Source organism: Cucumis melo, chromosome 10 (assembly GCF_025177605.1).
Source record: "Cucumis melo cultivar AY chromosome 10, USDA_Cmelo_AY_1.0, whole genome shotgun sequence".
NCBI lineage: Eukaryota > Viridiplantae > Streptophyta > Magnoliopsida > Cucurbitales > Cucurbitaceae > Cucumis > Cucumis melo.
In genome coordinates, this window is record NC_066866.1 from 21,105,691 (window position 1) to 21,121,931 (window position 16,241).

Below are 16,241 nucleotides of genomic sequence, written 5' to 3' on the forward strand. Positions count from 1 at the left end.
CGTTGAGTACATTTTTTATGGGTCATGTGTGAAAAGAAAATTCAAATTTTCTAACTCAGAAATGCCTAATTTCAGAATAGACATATCAGGCTATTTCAAAATTTTGAGATTTTAAAATCTGAAAAAAATGAAGAACACATAATTCACATCTATGAATGAGGTTTGAGATTTCTCCCTTTCTTATATTTTTTTATATGCATCTGAAATTGCTAGTAGCTAATCAACATAGTCGACTAAATTTAGGTAATTTCACTATATTTAGATCTCCCTAATTTGCATTTGTGTCCATATAATTTGTACTTTCATTTTTTCTTTTTCAATTTATAATCTCCATCACTCTCTGTATAGTACTCAATCATGTTTATACTATTGTTTGCTTATGAATTTGTATACGAGTATATGGTTGAATTCTTTGCTTTTCGAAGGGTAGGGCTTTGAGATTCAATGAGGATATGAACTTGTCGGAAGAATATTGTCTATTTGTTGACAACTTGAGCAGGATCTGTTTTCGTCAAACTTGTCTGGAGAAACATTGCCTTTTCCTTGACAACTTACTTAAAATGATCTGTTCTATAGATTTTGTACTTTTTGGCTTTTTGTACAGTTTTCTTCTTTGAGAGTTCCAATACTATATATGATGTGTCTACCCTTACAAGGAAACCTAGTAGAATTGTATGAGGAATGAACAACATATGTAACAAATATCTATTCTCTGTCGTCAAAGACTGTGCTGATCTAAATTGTTTTATTGTTGAACTCGAGAGACGTATATGGCGGCGAATTTGATGAGATTAGTGGCAATAGTTATAGTTTAAAGTAACAAGATTGAACTAACACATATATAGCCTCTAACACATATCTATAAGGTCTTGATTCTTAATTAGTTTATGTGATTAGAATTTTGTCCAGAAAGGATTAAGAAAATTCTTCTATTGCTTGCTTGTAGTCCGGGGTTCATGATTAAAACACTAGAAGAAATATGGACTTTAATGTCGGTTGGGAAAAATGGAAAATAAACATTAATGTCAGTTTTGAAAAGGTGGATGTTCAATGTCAGTTTTCCACCGATATTAAAGAGAGAGCTTTAATGTCGGTTTAAAACGATATTAAACAGCCTCCCTTTTGAAAGCTGACATCATTGCTCCATTTTAATTTTAATTTAAATATTTTTTATTTTGTAAAAAAATAACTCTTTCTCTCTCATACTTTACTCTTTCTCAATCTGGTCCCGAATAGTTCTTCTCCTCTCAATATTGTCACTCAATCTTTCCCTTTCTTCTCCGAATAACCATCGCCGCCACCATTGCCGTTGTGCTCACCCACACCTTCTAAACAAACTCACCCACATTTCGGTCCTTTTAAACAAACTTGCCCGCTTCTCCCTCACATTCTCACCCGATTTCAGTTGGTTGGGTTGTTTTGTTGAAGGGATTCATAAAACTAGTTTGAAATGTTCATAAGGTTTGTTTTAGTATCAGTTCATAGTTTTGTACTAGTAACTTGTTAAATCTATAAAGTATGTTGTAAGTAGAAATTAGTCACCATGATTATGATAATCAGTAAACTTGTGCATAAGAGTTAGATTGTTCAAGTTAAGCTAGGGACAAGATTTGTCATAATCACACCGCTTTCTAAGCTTAAAGCATTTGGTTTGAGAGAAAGGAAGAAAGTTTGGGTAAATTTCATAAAATAAAAAACAGAGAGCTACTATGTTCATTAATAAAATAAACAAAACTAGATCTAGCTCATGTGGTCTGAAGCAATAATAATACTATCCTTGTTAATTTCAATTTAATTCAACTGACGTATAAAATAAACACTTTCATTTAAGAGGTCCCTCATTGAATGAAAAGGAAAATTACGACCTACATGTATGAACTAAATGCATTGTCTGAACTTGTTAAGTTCATTGTAACTCAAAGATAATCATAGGTGAGAAAGAGAAGAAATGTAAAAAAAATATTAGGAGAATGAATAATGGAGTCAGTGCATACCCGTGTATACTTATATGAACTTGGAGAATATAAGGTTGTAGCTTTTTAATATTTCCTTGCATCTTTTAGGTTCTTGACTTTGGATTTGATTGACTGGGAGCAAGTGGACCAGAGGTAATTATGCAAACAATAATTTTCAACCTCTTTCTGGTACCTTGTTCAATTATACCTCATTGCTTTCTTGTTCAAACATATATGATAATGGAGCAAGCTTTTTGTGGGTACCTTTGATTTCTCACATTAATCCTTCTATTTTGGTAGACATTTGGCATATCTTTAGTTCATTGCTTGAACATATATATGATGGAGTAAGCTTTCTTGGGTAGGGCGCATTGGTTTTGCGCTCTTTGGAATATTTGGTTGTGAAAAAAAATAGGAAAGAACATCAGATGTAAATAGGATTTTCTTTGTAGGAAGAGATTTGAAATTTTATGTATTTTAGCATGGTTTCTCTCTTTGGGTGCATTATTCGAAAATTCCTTTTGGAAATTATGTTATTTCTTTTTGCAATGATCAACAAAGATTCGGAGTTTATATCTGGTGAAATGAATTTTAATTCATAATCTTTACTTGGATTTGAAATTACAAATAGTTTAGACATTAATGATGGTACAACTTAAACTTGGTGAAACAAGTAGACATTATTTTTTATGATTAAAATTCATTATTCTTCTTCATGTGATTATTATTTGGGTGTAGATTAATCTAGTTTTTAGATTGTGATTCACTGTTTCTTGTTGTTTTTTGGACGTGAGGATACATCTTGATTATTGAAGTGTTGAATATCCTTATCATAAATCTCCTTAGATGCCTAGAACTGTATCAACTTCTGTAATTTCAATTGGCTTTCCTCCTTCATTTGAGGGTTGTGATATACTCTTGCAAGCATGGAACCTAAAACTGGTTAGAATGCTAGAGCTTCGTTGTCAAGGTCCTTTCAATTGATTCTTTGCATCATGCTGAAAATTTTGGAAACAAAATTAATGAGGAAAAACTAATACACCTCGAATTATTATATTGTTGTATTACTATCAGATTAGTTGGTTAACACAAAAAATAATTTATTGAATAGAGCTTCTAAAAAACTCGTCGCCTGATCTAATTCTATTTAAAAAGCTAGATAGGAGAGAACATCCCTCACTTCAGGAGCAGTTAGTTGTTTTAGAAAATAAAACTATAAGCAGTATTCAGCAACATCAAGAACTTTAGCAAGTTGAATGCACCAAACCAAGAAATTATAATATTCAAATAACAATAACTGAAGCAATCATATGGTCGCGCACCTCTAAAAAAGAATGTCATTGACGAGGTATATATATGAAGTTGCTTCATAGAATCATCTTGTTAATTAAAGTGTTGAGGTTTTTAACATAGTTGAGCCTAATTAAGTTGTCTTCTTCTCATAGGTTAAAATATAATTTTTGCTTGGTGTTTGAATCTAGTTTTTGCGTAGTGATAGCGGACTATTATATAGTCCCATCTACTCCTATATATTTGAGGTTCTGATTATACTATTATGTGTTTTCGGTTATACATATATAATAAGATAACATACAATTAGTTATAATATTATTGACTTTAGAAATCTGTTTGTTAATTTGCGTGTTACTATTTATTACATGGTTTACTTTGTCTTACTATCATCTCTTTTCAATTTTATTACAATGGATGTTATTTTCTATATAGACAAAAGTTGTATGTACCTCAAAACATAAACGTCTATTATAACCTACAAACTTTTATTATACCTCACATGTATATATAGTAACCTACTCACAGTTCCCCAAACACACTTTAAAATTTGTTCGCTCTTAGTTTTTGGACTATGATTCACTGTTTCCTGTTGTTTTTTGGACGTGGGGATACATCTTGTTAATTGGAGTGTTGGGGTTTTTTCAGTTGTTGTGTTCTACTCTAATGCTTGTTATTTTTTCAATAGAGAAATGATTGAATGGATTGATTTGGTGGTTGTTGAAGTCTATCTTGGAAGTTTAGTATCGTATAGAAGTGGTAGCATTCTTGGAAAAGATCAAGTGGTTAGCTAGGCTTTTAGATGTGTTTGACTTTCAAACTAGTTGAGCTGTCTTCTTCTGTGTTGAGCTCTTGGTTAATATGAAATGGGAAGAAATTATGGGGATTGGGAAATATTCATTTTCAAGAAGGTATTGTTCTTTGCTTGCTCCTTCTCTTGTGTTGGGATTTATACCTACAGTGTTATCTCATAAGCAGCCCCCACTGATAAGAACAGAGGCAGGCTTTAGCAGCTCATATTTGCTTCCCCCTTTTAAAAGAATTAGTTGACTCTTTAAGGATATGGAACCTCAGTACCATTCCAATTTTAAAGAAGAATGCAAAAGAGGCTCCTAAACTAGCTAAAAATGAGAAGTACGAGTGTATAATATAGAACTTTTTAGTTTGGGTTATATAGAACTTGTTAGTTTCTGGAATGTGCGTAAGAGTTTAAGTTTACTCAATTTCGTTGTTTTCTCGACCTTTTTTTGTAGATTAAATTGCATCTTACTTCTTTTTTAGATTAAAATTTACATTTTTGTTTAAATTATTATATAATGTTAAATATTCTCTTCCTTTTTCCATTTTATATTCATTCATAGTAATAATTTGTAGATTTCAATTTTGTATCTTGATTACAAGTATATGTTACTCCTCATCCATAATGTATGCAATTTTCAAGAGTTCTTGCTTTAATGTTTAAAAAGGTAGAATTTGTTTTTTCATTTGTACTTAAAAGAGATATGTAAATCATAATGTTCTTAAATTTTGGGTTTAAAGGGAAATTCAAAGGGAACTATGACATTTTGATATAAACTTTTTTTGAATATTTAGGTTGCGAGTTTTTGTGACATATGTTTGTTCATCATCCTTTGTTGTTTCTGATATATTATTAAAGAGATTTAGAGATTGTTTGAAGTGTTGAGTTGAGATAGGATGTCAGAAGTTCATATGCATGTGGAGTTCGTCATATGTTTGGGAAAGTCATATGTTTGTGTTTGGGATGTAAAGTTGTTTTGTTTCATTGAATTGTTTATTGGTTTGATAAGTTTTAGAAAAAGAAGTTTTTTTTCTTTTTTTATTCCTTCAGATCTTTTTGTTCTTTTTTTTTTGTTCTATTTTCTTCATCACATCATTGAATTGTTTGTTGGGCTTAATTCCTTCAAATTTTTCCTCTGTTAGAGTGTGAAGCAATTTTTGGGGAATTTTCTTTTTGGCTATCAAGGAAGAAACATCACAAGATATTTCTTTGTGGTTTCGTGTTGGTAGAAAAAAGAAGTTAAATGTAAGTTTTTCTTTTGGTTTTGTGTAATGTTCATGTTTATTATAAAGTTTTCTTTTAGTGTTTTTAGGTTATGTTTCCTAATTCATTGGTTTTGTGTAGTGTTTTTAGGAATTTATTATCATGTGTGCATGGCAAGTGGTGGGATGTGGTTCCATGAAGTTCTTATATATATTGTCTCAGACTCTATGCATTATATTGTATCGATCCCATAGTTGAGTTTTTATTCACATACTCTTTTTCTTCCCTTACTATTCTATATAAATGCATGACTTATTGCACTTTGAATGAAGTTCAATCAAAAGCTAAGCATATAAAAGAAGCAAATTTATCATTCTTCTCCCATGCAGGCTTTAATTAATAGAAGTTAAGCAGAATTTTTTTAGTTAGAAACAGAATGAAGAAACATAATAAATAGAAGAAAATCTTCAATCTAAGCCTAAACCAAGAGCCAAAGTCCATCAAATTAAGTAACAAAAGTATAGTAAATTTAACATCAATTAAAATCTAAACCTAAATCAATAGAAATAGGGGTCTTAAGAATTATACATTTAAAAAATACGAAATAATTAATAAAAACAAATAGAATTTTAAAAACAAAGAAAACGAAGAAGAAGAAGGGTAAAAGCTAGCTTATGGTTATGGTGTGATATTTATAGGTAGTGAGACTCCGATCAAAACTTTACCACAATTTCAATGAGCAAGTTCATGATTCGGACTCACAAACTCTTCTTCATGACTCAAACGGAGTTTGTGCTTGGTTTTTGTGGATGGTTTTAATTTGAGATTTGTTTGTTAGTTGATAGAGTGATACAATTGCGAGTTTTGTACTTGTTTAAGTGTATAATACAGAACCTTTTGGTTTGAGTTATATCGAACTTGTTAGTTTTTGGAATGTGGGTAAGAGTTTAAGTTTACTTAATTTTGTTGTTTTTTTGACTTTTTTTTGTAGATTAAATTGCATCTTATATAATATGGATAAGTCGTGGATGAAAAAGAATAAAATGTCAACTGAGTATGCTTTTGGGGTTGAGGTGTTTATTAAAAATGGGTTAGAACATTCAAAGACGTCAAACGTCATGGCCTATCCTTATTTAAAGTACGTGAATGAAAAAACTTTAGATGTGAATACAATTAGAGATCACTTATTTTTTAATGGCATCGATCTAAGTCATCAAGAATGAATTTTTCATAATGAATCACTACCAATAAAGAGAAACAATAAAAGTGTCTTTAGTAGTTTAAGAGAAGAAATTGACGAGGATGATGTTGATGACACAATTGGAATGTATGAGGTTGTGCATAATTATTTTAATGACAAGTCAGAAAATTTTGAGGACCTAGTAGATGATGCCAAGAAACCATTATATCCTAATTGTACGGATTTTAATAAAATATCTACGTTGATAAAGTTATATAATTTGAAAGCTCAAATTGGATGGAGTGATAAGAGTTTATAGAGTTGTTACAATTAATTTGTGACATCTTACCTACTCCCAATAAATGCCTACTTCTACTTATGAAGCAAAAAAGATTTTGTGTACTCTTGGAATGAAGTACCAGAACATTCATGCGTGTAGGAATGGTTGTTTCTTGTTTAAGAAAGAACTGTATGATGCAAATGTATGCCCCTCTTGTTGTATGTAAAGATGGAAGATTCCTAAAAATTCAAAGGAGGTTAAGAATGTTCTAGTGAAAGTCATGTGGTATTTGTCCTCAATCCCAAGATTTTAAAGAATGTTTCGAAGCAAAGAAACACCAAGATTATTGACGTGGCATGCCAGAAAAAAAGAGAAGTGAATGATCTATTACAACATAAAAAAGATACATTATCATGGGAAAAAATAGACAATTTGTGGCCAAAGTTTGGGTCGGAACCTTGAAATCTACGTCTTGCTCTTTCCACATATGGTGTAAATCCGCATGGAGATCTTAGCAGTAGATATAGCTGTTGGCCAGTAATGTTAGTGACATTCAATCTACCTCCACGGTTGTGTATGAAGCAAATTTTTTTTATGTTGACTGCACTAATATCTAGTCCCAAATAACTAGGAAATGAAATAGATGTTTATTTAGCTCCGTTAGTTGATGATTTGAAAAAACTCTGGCATGATGGGGTGGAATGTTACGATGCATATCAAGATCAATGTTTTAGGCTAAAAGCTATTTTATTATGAACCATTAATGATTTTCTTGCCTATGGAAACTTGTGTGGTTGTATGGTTAAAGGATGTCATGCATGTCCAATTTATGAGGAGTAAACTTCATCCATTTATTTGCCAAACGGAAGGAATATGGCATATATTGGGCATCACAAGTTTCTACCACGTCATCATCTATATAGGAAATAGAAGAAAGTTTTCAATGGTGCACATGAATTAGAATTGGCTCCAAAACCATTGAGTGTGGAAGAAATTCTTGTATAAACAAGTAAGTACGAACACTCATTTGGTAAGAGAACTATCAACGAAAAGAATAGTGAAATGAGTTCTTCAGGAACTTATTGGAAGAAAAATCTATTTTTTTTTTAGTTAGAATATTGGAAGTACCTTGATGTGTGACATTGTTTAGAAGTAATGCACATTGAAAAGAATGTGTATGCAAATCTCATTGGCACATTGCTTAATATTCTCGGTAAAACGAAAGATAGAGTAGAAAGTCGATTAGATTTGGTTAAAATGAACATTAGATCAAAGTTAACCCCTTAAGTAGGGGAGAAAAAGATTTTTTTAGCCCTATCATGTTGTACATTATCTCGACAGAGAAGCTGAGTTTTTGTAAGACTATCTGAATTTAAAGTACTAGAAGGCCATTCATCGAACATTCAAAGTTTAGTGTGACTCACAGATTTAAAACTGTATGGACTTAAGTCGCATGACCATCACGTTCTTATGCAACAATTCCAACCTATGACATTTCATGGTATTCTAGCGAAACATGTAAGACTTGCAATTATTTGGCTATGCTTCTTCTTTAATGTTATATGTAAGAAGACAATTGATACATCACATTTGAAAGGAATGCAAGAAGACATAGTTGTCACTTTATGTCTATTGGAGAAGTATTTTCCACCATCATTTTTCACTAATGGTACACCTTGTAGTGCATCTCATAAGAGAAATTGAGTTTTGTGAACCTATTCATCTAAGTGGATGTATCCTTTTGGACGATATATGAAAGTCCTGAAAACTTATGTACAAAACAGAAATTGACCAGAAGGATATATGGTAGAAAATTATATTATTGAAGAGGCTATAGAGTTCTGTTATGAATTTGTTGCTGGAGTTAGTTCTATTGGGCTTAACTCATTTGTAATAAAAAGGGATTCAAACGTGGATAGAGCATTATTAGCTTCTTCTTTTATTAGACCGAGTAAGGAGCAGTTAGATCAAGCTCATCTTTACATCATTGAGAATGTAAATGATGTTCTACCATATGTCGAGTACATGCTAAACACTATATATTCTCATTCTACATAAGCTGTGTAACGACCCAACTTTTCCGGACTAAGCTGAGGTCACTACCAAATACCAAAACTCGACCATTCAACGTAAAATTTAAAACGGACCAGATACGATTCATTAAAACAATATAAACCTTACAAAAGACAGTTTCGGGCCCTATTTTAAATAATTCAAAAAAAAAAATATCCCAAAATAAAATGTTAAGTCACCAGTCCAAAAATGACAAGTCAAAATATTCTGACAAAATACATAGCGGAAGCGAAAGAAAGTCAGACGCGTCCATATGGCCTTCACGCATCCTTCCTGCCTCTCGTCGGTCTGGCCCTCGCTGTGCCCCTACCTGAAAAGTTGAAGAAAAGAAAGGGTGAGTATAAACATACCCAGTAAGGGACCCACTACTGGGCCCATTAGGGAACAACAGTTAACTTCCTATTCGTGGGTACCCTACATAACAGTCTAGTGGTTCCGTAGAACGCACATATCAGTCTAGTGCTCCCGAAGGATGCACATATCAGTCTAGTGCTCCCGAAGGATGCACATATCAGTCTAGTGCTCCCGAAGGATGCACATATCAGTCTAGTGCTCCCGAAGGATGCACATATCAGTCTAGTGCTCCCGAAGGACGCACATATCCGTAAGGCACACTACCCCATAGATGAAGCTAACCGTTACCCCTCAGTCCAAATTAAACTGTCTACATCAGTCACATCTCAACGGCATTCATATTACAGTCCCGCCATAGGCTTTGTCAGTCAGATAGTATAGGATTAAACGTCTACGCCCACAGTTGCTTTGTGCATTACCGATTCGCACACCAATAGGGAAACCCTAGGTCCAATCGACTAACCAACCAAAACCGGACTCACTGTCCTTCCCCGTCCGAACTCCATGAACCACATCCAGACCAGTGTTTAGTACATACTAAACCGTAACTTTAAGGTCCATCAACATATAATTTCAATCCACAGATAGCAGTCACAGTATATTTTCATCAGACAAAAATATAATATCAGTACTTAACAGTCAACACGCATACAGATATTCAGTACAGTCACTAACGTGTAATCCCCTGTGGATTACTACGGCTTTAGCCTGGACTCGGGGTCCAGTAGTAGGAAAACCCTTACCTGAAACTCGGTTATGCCCCTAGATCGAAACCACGCTCAACAGTCCACCTAAACGAAACACGAAAGTTTTAGTAGCTGACTTTAGTAGAAGCCGTTTTAAAAAGGTCAGAAGCGATAGCCGTTGACTTACCCAAGGAAAGGAATCTATCTCTAACCAGGCCTGCCGCGGAACCCGAGAACTTAAGCGTCAACTCTGTACTACCTTCAAGGGAGAAAAGTAGGGCCATATCTTATTCCAATATTCAAACTCTAATCGGATGTAGCAACATTAGAGAATTCATCGAAAACAATCCTTACCGAAGACTCACCGTGACCCGGAGCGGAGGAAGGCTTAGGTGGCTTGGCGAAACAAGGAGCTCGACTCGGCTCGGCTCGGCTTGGTTTCGGCTCGGCTCGGCTCCACCTCGGCTCGGCTCGGCTTTGTCTCGGCTCGGCTCGGCTTGTGGCTCGGCTCGGCTCGGCTCGGCTTGGTCTCGGCTCGGCTCGGCTTGGTCTCGGCTCGGCTCGGCTTACTCGGCTCGCGGCTCGGCTCGCGGCTCGCTCGGCTTCGGGCTCGGCTCGCGGCTCGCTCGGCTTGGGGCTCGGCTCGCGGCTCGCTCGGCTCGGCTTACTCAGCTCGGCTCACCCGGATTGTGTGGCTCGGATCGGAAACGGGCTCGGGTCAGTTGGAACCGGGTCGGGTCGGGCGAAACGGGCAGCACGATTCCGCGGCTTCTTTTCTTTCCGGCGAACGACGGCGCTTCCTCCGTGCTCTGTCGGCGTTGGGGACATGAGCTGATGACGGAGAGTAAGCCGGCGGTGCTAGAAACGAAAAAAGAGAGGGAGTTATGGATGGCGGCGCGCGGTGGAGAGAAAACGAAAACGGAGGGAGAGGAAAGGAGATGGTGGCGGCGTCGGCTTCGTGAAGGCAGACGGACTGCCTGGCGAAGAACGGAGGAAGAAGAAGGAATGGATGGCGGCGCGCGGCAGACGAACGAAGAAGAAGGCGAAAAGGGGGGCTCGGGCGTCGGGCGGCGGCGCAAGGGAGAACGCGAAAACGGAGGGGAAGGGGGCGTGCGCGCGGTTTTAGGGTTTTGATTTTTTTTTTTAAAAAAAATTTATTATATATATATATATATATACAAATCTTAATAAATATATAATATTAATAATTTAAATTAAATAATAATATATATATAAAAATATAAATAATAATAATAATAATAAAGTAATAATAATAATATATTTATAATATTAATATTATAACAATTAAAATAAATATTAATAATAATAATAAAATCAATATTATATCATTATTATATCAATTTGCACTTTAAATAAAACGAGAAAAATTTTACCTTAAAAATTTCGGAGCGTTACATTCTTCCCTCCTTAGGGAACTTTCGTCCTCGAAAGTTTTATTCCTCGAACAGTTCGGGATAACGGGATCTCATGTCGTCTTCACGCTCCCATGTAGCCTCTTCTACCCGGTTATTCCGCCATAAGACTTTAACTAGGGGAATTTGTTTATTTCTCAACGTCTTCACCTCTCTAGCAAGCACCTCAACAGGTTGTTCGACATAACTCAAGTTTTCATCAATCTCTAGTGGCTCGTAATCCACTACATGGGATGGATCTGGCACGTACTTCCTCAACATAGAAACATGAAACACATCATGGACTGTCGAGAGTGATGGAGGCAACGCCAAGCGGTAAGCTACAGGGCCAATCCGCTCCAGAATCTCAAATGGCCCAACAAAACGGGGACTCAACTTTCCCCTCCTTTCAAAACGCACGACACCTCTCATAGGTGCTACCTTTAAGAATACTTTATCCCCTACCTCAAACTCAAGGTCCTTCCGCCTCACATCTGCATAACTCTTCTGTCTACTCTGAGCGGTATGCATGCGTGATCTAATCTTCTGAATCGCTTCGTTAGTAGACTGAACTAACTCAGGACCCATCAATCTCTGCTCACCTACCTCACCCCAGCAAACCGGGGATCTACAACATCTGCCGTACAGGGCCTCAAACGGTGCCATGCCAATAGTAGCCTGATAACTGTTATTATAAGCAAATTCCATCAAATGTAAGTGGGAGTCCCAGCTACCTGGAAATTCCAATGCACACGCTCGCAACATATCCTCTAAAACCTGGTTCAGACGCTCAGTCTGACCGTCAGTCTGTGGATGGAAAGCCGTACTAAAGTCCAACCTCGTGCCCATAGCAGTCTGCAAACCCTTCCAAAATTTGGAAGTGAAACGGGCATCTCTATCAGAAACAATCGACACTGGCACTCCATGTAATCTCACTATCTCAGACATGTACAACTGTGCCCACTTACTAGCAGTATAGGTGGATTTACCCGGAACGAAGTGCGCTGATTTAGTAAGTCTGTCCACCACAACCCAAATCACTGTAAAACCCCTCAGAGTCCTCGGTAGCCCTGTAATAAAATCCATGGACACGTTCTCCCACTTCCATTCCGGTATGCTCAAGGGTTGTAATAAACCCGCTGGTTTCTGCCTTGGTGCTTTAACCTGGTGACACACCAAGCATTTACTAACAAATTCTGCTACTTCTCTCTTCATGTTACGCCACCAATAAACCCGCTTCAGGTCCTGATACATCTTCGTACTACCTGGGTGCATGGAAAATGGGGAACTGTGAGCCTCAGTTAATAATTCTGTCTTAATCGCACTATCTGACGGAACACAGAGGCGTCTCTCAAACAACAGTCCACCATCAGAGGATAACGAGAACTCAGTCGTTTGCCCTGCCTCTGCTAGGCCACGTTTCTCAACCAGATAAGGATCGTTACTCTGAGCATCAATGATCCTCTGCCTCAAAGTCGGCTGTACCGTCACTGGGCTAACTGCATAGTAACTGCCCCCACTGACACTGCAATCTCAGCCCGCTCGAGATCCCGATACAATGGGGCCTGTCGGGTAATAAGTGCTGCCGAATGTGATACCTTTCTACTAAGAGCATCAGCTACCACATTTGCCTTACCCGGATGATACAGTATCTCACAATCGTAATCCTTCACCAACTCAAGCCACCTTCGCTGTCTCATGTTCAATTCTTTCTGAGTAAAGAAGTATTTCAAACTCTTATGATCTGTGAATATCTGTATCTTTTCACCATATAAATAATGCCTCCATATTTTCAAAGCAAAAACCACTGCTGCCAACTCTAGATCATGTGTGGGGTAGTTCTGCTCATGACTCTTCAACTGACGAGACGCATAAGCGACCACCTTACCCTGCTGCATCAAAACACAACCCAGACCCTTCTTGGAAGCATCACTATAAATCACGAAACTGCCAGAACCATCAGGTACAGTAAGAACCGGCGCGGTAACTAGCTTCTGTTTAAGGGTCTGGAAACTGTCCTCACATGCCTTGCTCCAAACAAAAGGAGCTCCCTTTCTGGTCAACTGAGTAAGAGGAGTAGCTATACGAGAAAAGTTCTCCACAAACCGTCGATAATAGCCTGCTAAACCCAGAAAACTACGAACCTCACTGACTGTGGAAGGTCGGGTCCAACCGGTGACTGCTTCTATCTTAGCTGGATCTACAGAGACTCCATCCTTAGAAACCACGTGGCCCAGAAAGGACACCTGCTTCAGCCAAAACTCGCACTTCGAGAACTTTGCATACAACTTATTATCCCGAAGTGTTTGCAAAACCATACGTAAATGCTCCTCGTGTTCGGCCTCCGTCTTGGAGTATATCAAGATATCGTCGATAAACACAATCACAAAAGTATCTAGGAACTCCCTAAACACTCTGTTCATCAAGTCCATAAACACTGCCGGAGCATTCGTCAAACCAAAAGACATCACAATAAACTCGTAGTGTCCATATCTGGAACGAAATGCTGTCTTCGGTACATCCTCATCCTTAATTCTCAGCTGATGGTATCCCGACCGAAGATCAATCTTAGAGAACACTGTGACTCCCTGTAACTGGTCAAATAGATCGTCAATCCTGGGCAAGGGATATCTGTTCTTTACGGTTACTTTGTTCAACTCCCTATAGTCAATGCACAGACGCATCGATCCGTCCTTCTTCTTAACGAATAAGACTGGCGCACCCCAAGGTGACACGCTCGGTCGAATGAATCCCTTATCAAGCAATTCCTGTAACTGTATCTTCAGTTCTTTCAGTTCTGCGGGGGCCATTCTGTAAGGGGCCCTGGATATAGGAACCGTGCCCGGCTCCAACTCTATGGCAAACTCAACCTCTCTGTGCGGAGGTAACCCTGGAAGTTCCTCAGGAAAAACGTCCGGATAGTCCCTCACTACTGGTTCTGACGACAGGGATACATCCGCCTCTCTAGTATCCACCACACTCGCTAAGATACCCCAAGTACCCTGACTGAGCAGTTTACTGGCCTTGATGGCTGAGATTACCTGAGGCAACGACTTTGACCCTCCTCCCTTAAATTTAAAACTGGCCATCGAGGGAGGGTTAAACGTTACCTCCTTACGTGAACAATCTATGCTGGCGTGGTTAGCGGCCAGCCAATCCATCCCCAGGATTACATCAAAGTCCAGCATATCCAGAACTATCAGCGTTACTTCAATCACATGGCCTACTATCTCAATCTGACATGCCTTCACCTTTTCCTTCGACAACATACATTCCCCGGAAGGAGTAGATACTGACAGAACATAATGTAAGGGCTCTACCTCTAAGCGGGCATGCGACACAAATGCGGAAGAGATAAAAGAATGTGACGAGCCCGAATCAAACAAAACTAAGGCGTAATGCCCCAACACTGGGAGCGTACCTGTCACTACTGTGCCTGCCTTCTCGGCCTCAGTCCTGTTGGTAGCAAAGACTCTACCCTGATGTGGAGCACCTGCTCCCTGATTCTGCGCGATTCCCGTGACTCTCAACGGGCATCTATCAGCTGTATGACCCTCTTGCCTGCACTTAAAGCAGGTCCTGGTCCCGAATAAGCAACGGCCCAGATGGTGCTTCCCACAAGTGGTACACAACGGCTTTCCTCTGGCAGCCTCCCCTGCCTCAAAAGGTTTCTGCTGGAAGCTGCGAAACTCACCACCTGGTCTGAAATTCCGCTGTGGCACTGGAACAGGCTGCTGCTCAGCCTTCCTCTTCTGTCCAGACGTCGAGCCTCTACCAGCGGTCTTAGACGAGTTGGCCCTCTCCGGTAAACTGAGATCCACTGCCAGGCGCAGTGCATCGGCATGAGTAGCGGGTCTGAAAGCTCGGACCAAACCCTGAATGTCCAGTCTGAGGCCTCTAACAAACTTGTCAGCTCTGGCCGCCTCGGTCGCTATCATCTCGGGAGCGAAGCGGGATAACATGTCAAACTCCGCATCATACTGCTCCACTGTCATGTCACCCTGCTCTAAGTTCAGAAACTCCTGCCGCTTGGCATCTCTCAAACTGGCAGAGAAGAATTTCGCATAGAAACTCTCCTTGAACTGCTGCCACGTGATCTGACTCACATCACCACCTAGCATCCTCTCTGTAGTCTCCCACCATGCAGTACCTCTGTCAGTCAACATAAAGACAGCACACTGAACTTTCTGATCCTCAGGGCATTTCATGTAACGGAATATGGTCTCCAAGGACGATAGCCACATCTGAGCTCTGGTGGGGTCCTCCAAAGACCCATCGAACGTCGTGGGATTATACTTCCTGAAATCCCTCAGATGCTTAGCCTCTGCTGACAACTGATCCGGCAAAAACTGGGGTGCAACTGGTACCGGAGCCGGAGCTGGAGCAGGAACTGGTGCTGGAGCTGGCGCTGGAGCTGGCGCCGGAGTTGGCGAGGCAGGCTTCTGCTGCTCCCGCATTTGCATAATCATATCTCTAAACCTCTGCTCCATGGCGGCTAGGTCCGCATGAGTAACTGGCGCAGCCGGGTCAGGGGCTTGGGCTACAGGCTGCACCTCAGGCTGAACGCGTCCTGCTCCCCTTCCTCGGCCTCCTCGGCCACCCCTTCGTGCACCTCTCCTTGGTGGCATTTCCCTAACAACCACCAACGATTTCCTTTAGTCACAATGGTAATTGGATTTGCAGTTTAACTTAGGTAAGGTAATGCATGTAGAGTTATACATATACTTTCATGAGAGCGTACCTGACGAGCGGCAAGGGTCGTTTCAGCCATAAGGACACAAAACACAGACTCACATTATAAGTCAGTCTACAGAACCTAAAACTTAAGCTCTGATACCAACTGTAACGACCCAACTTTTCCGGACTAAGCTGAGGTCACTACCAAATACCAAAACTCGACCATTCAACGTAAAATTTAAAACGAACCAGATACGATTCATTAAAACAATATAAACCTTACAAAAGACAGTTTCGGGCCCTATTTTAAATAATTCAAAAAAAAAATATCC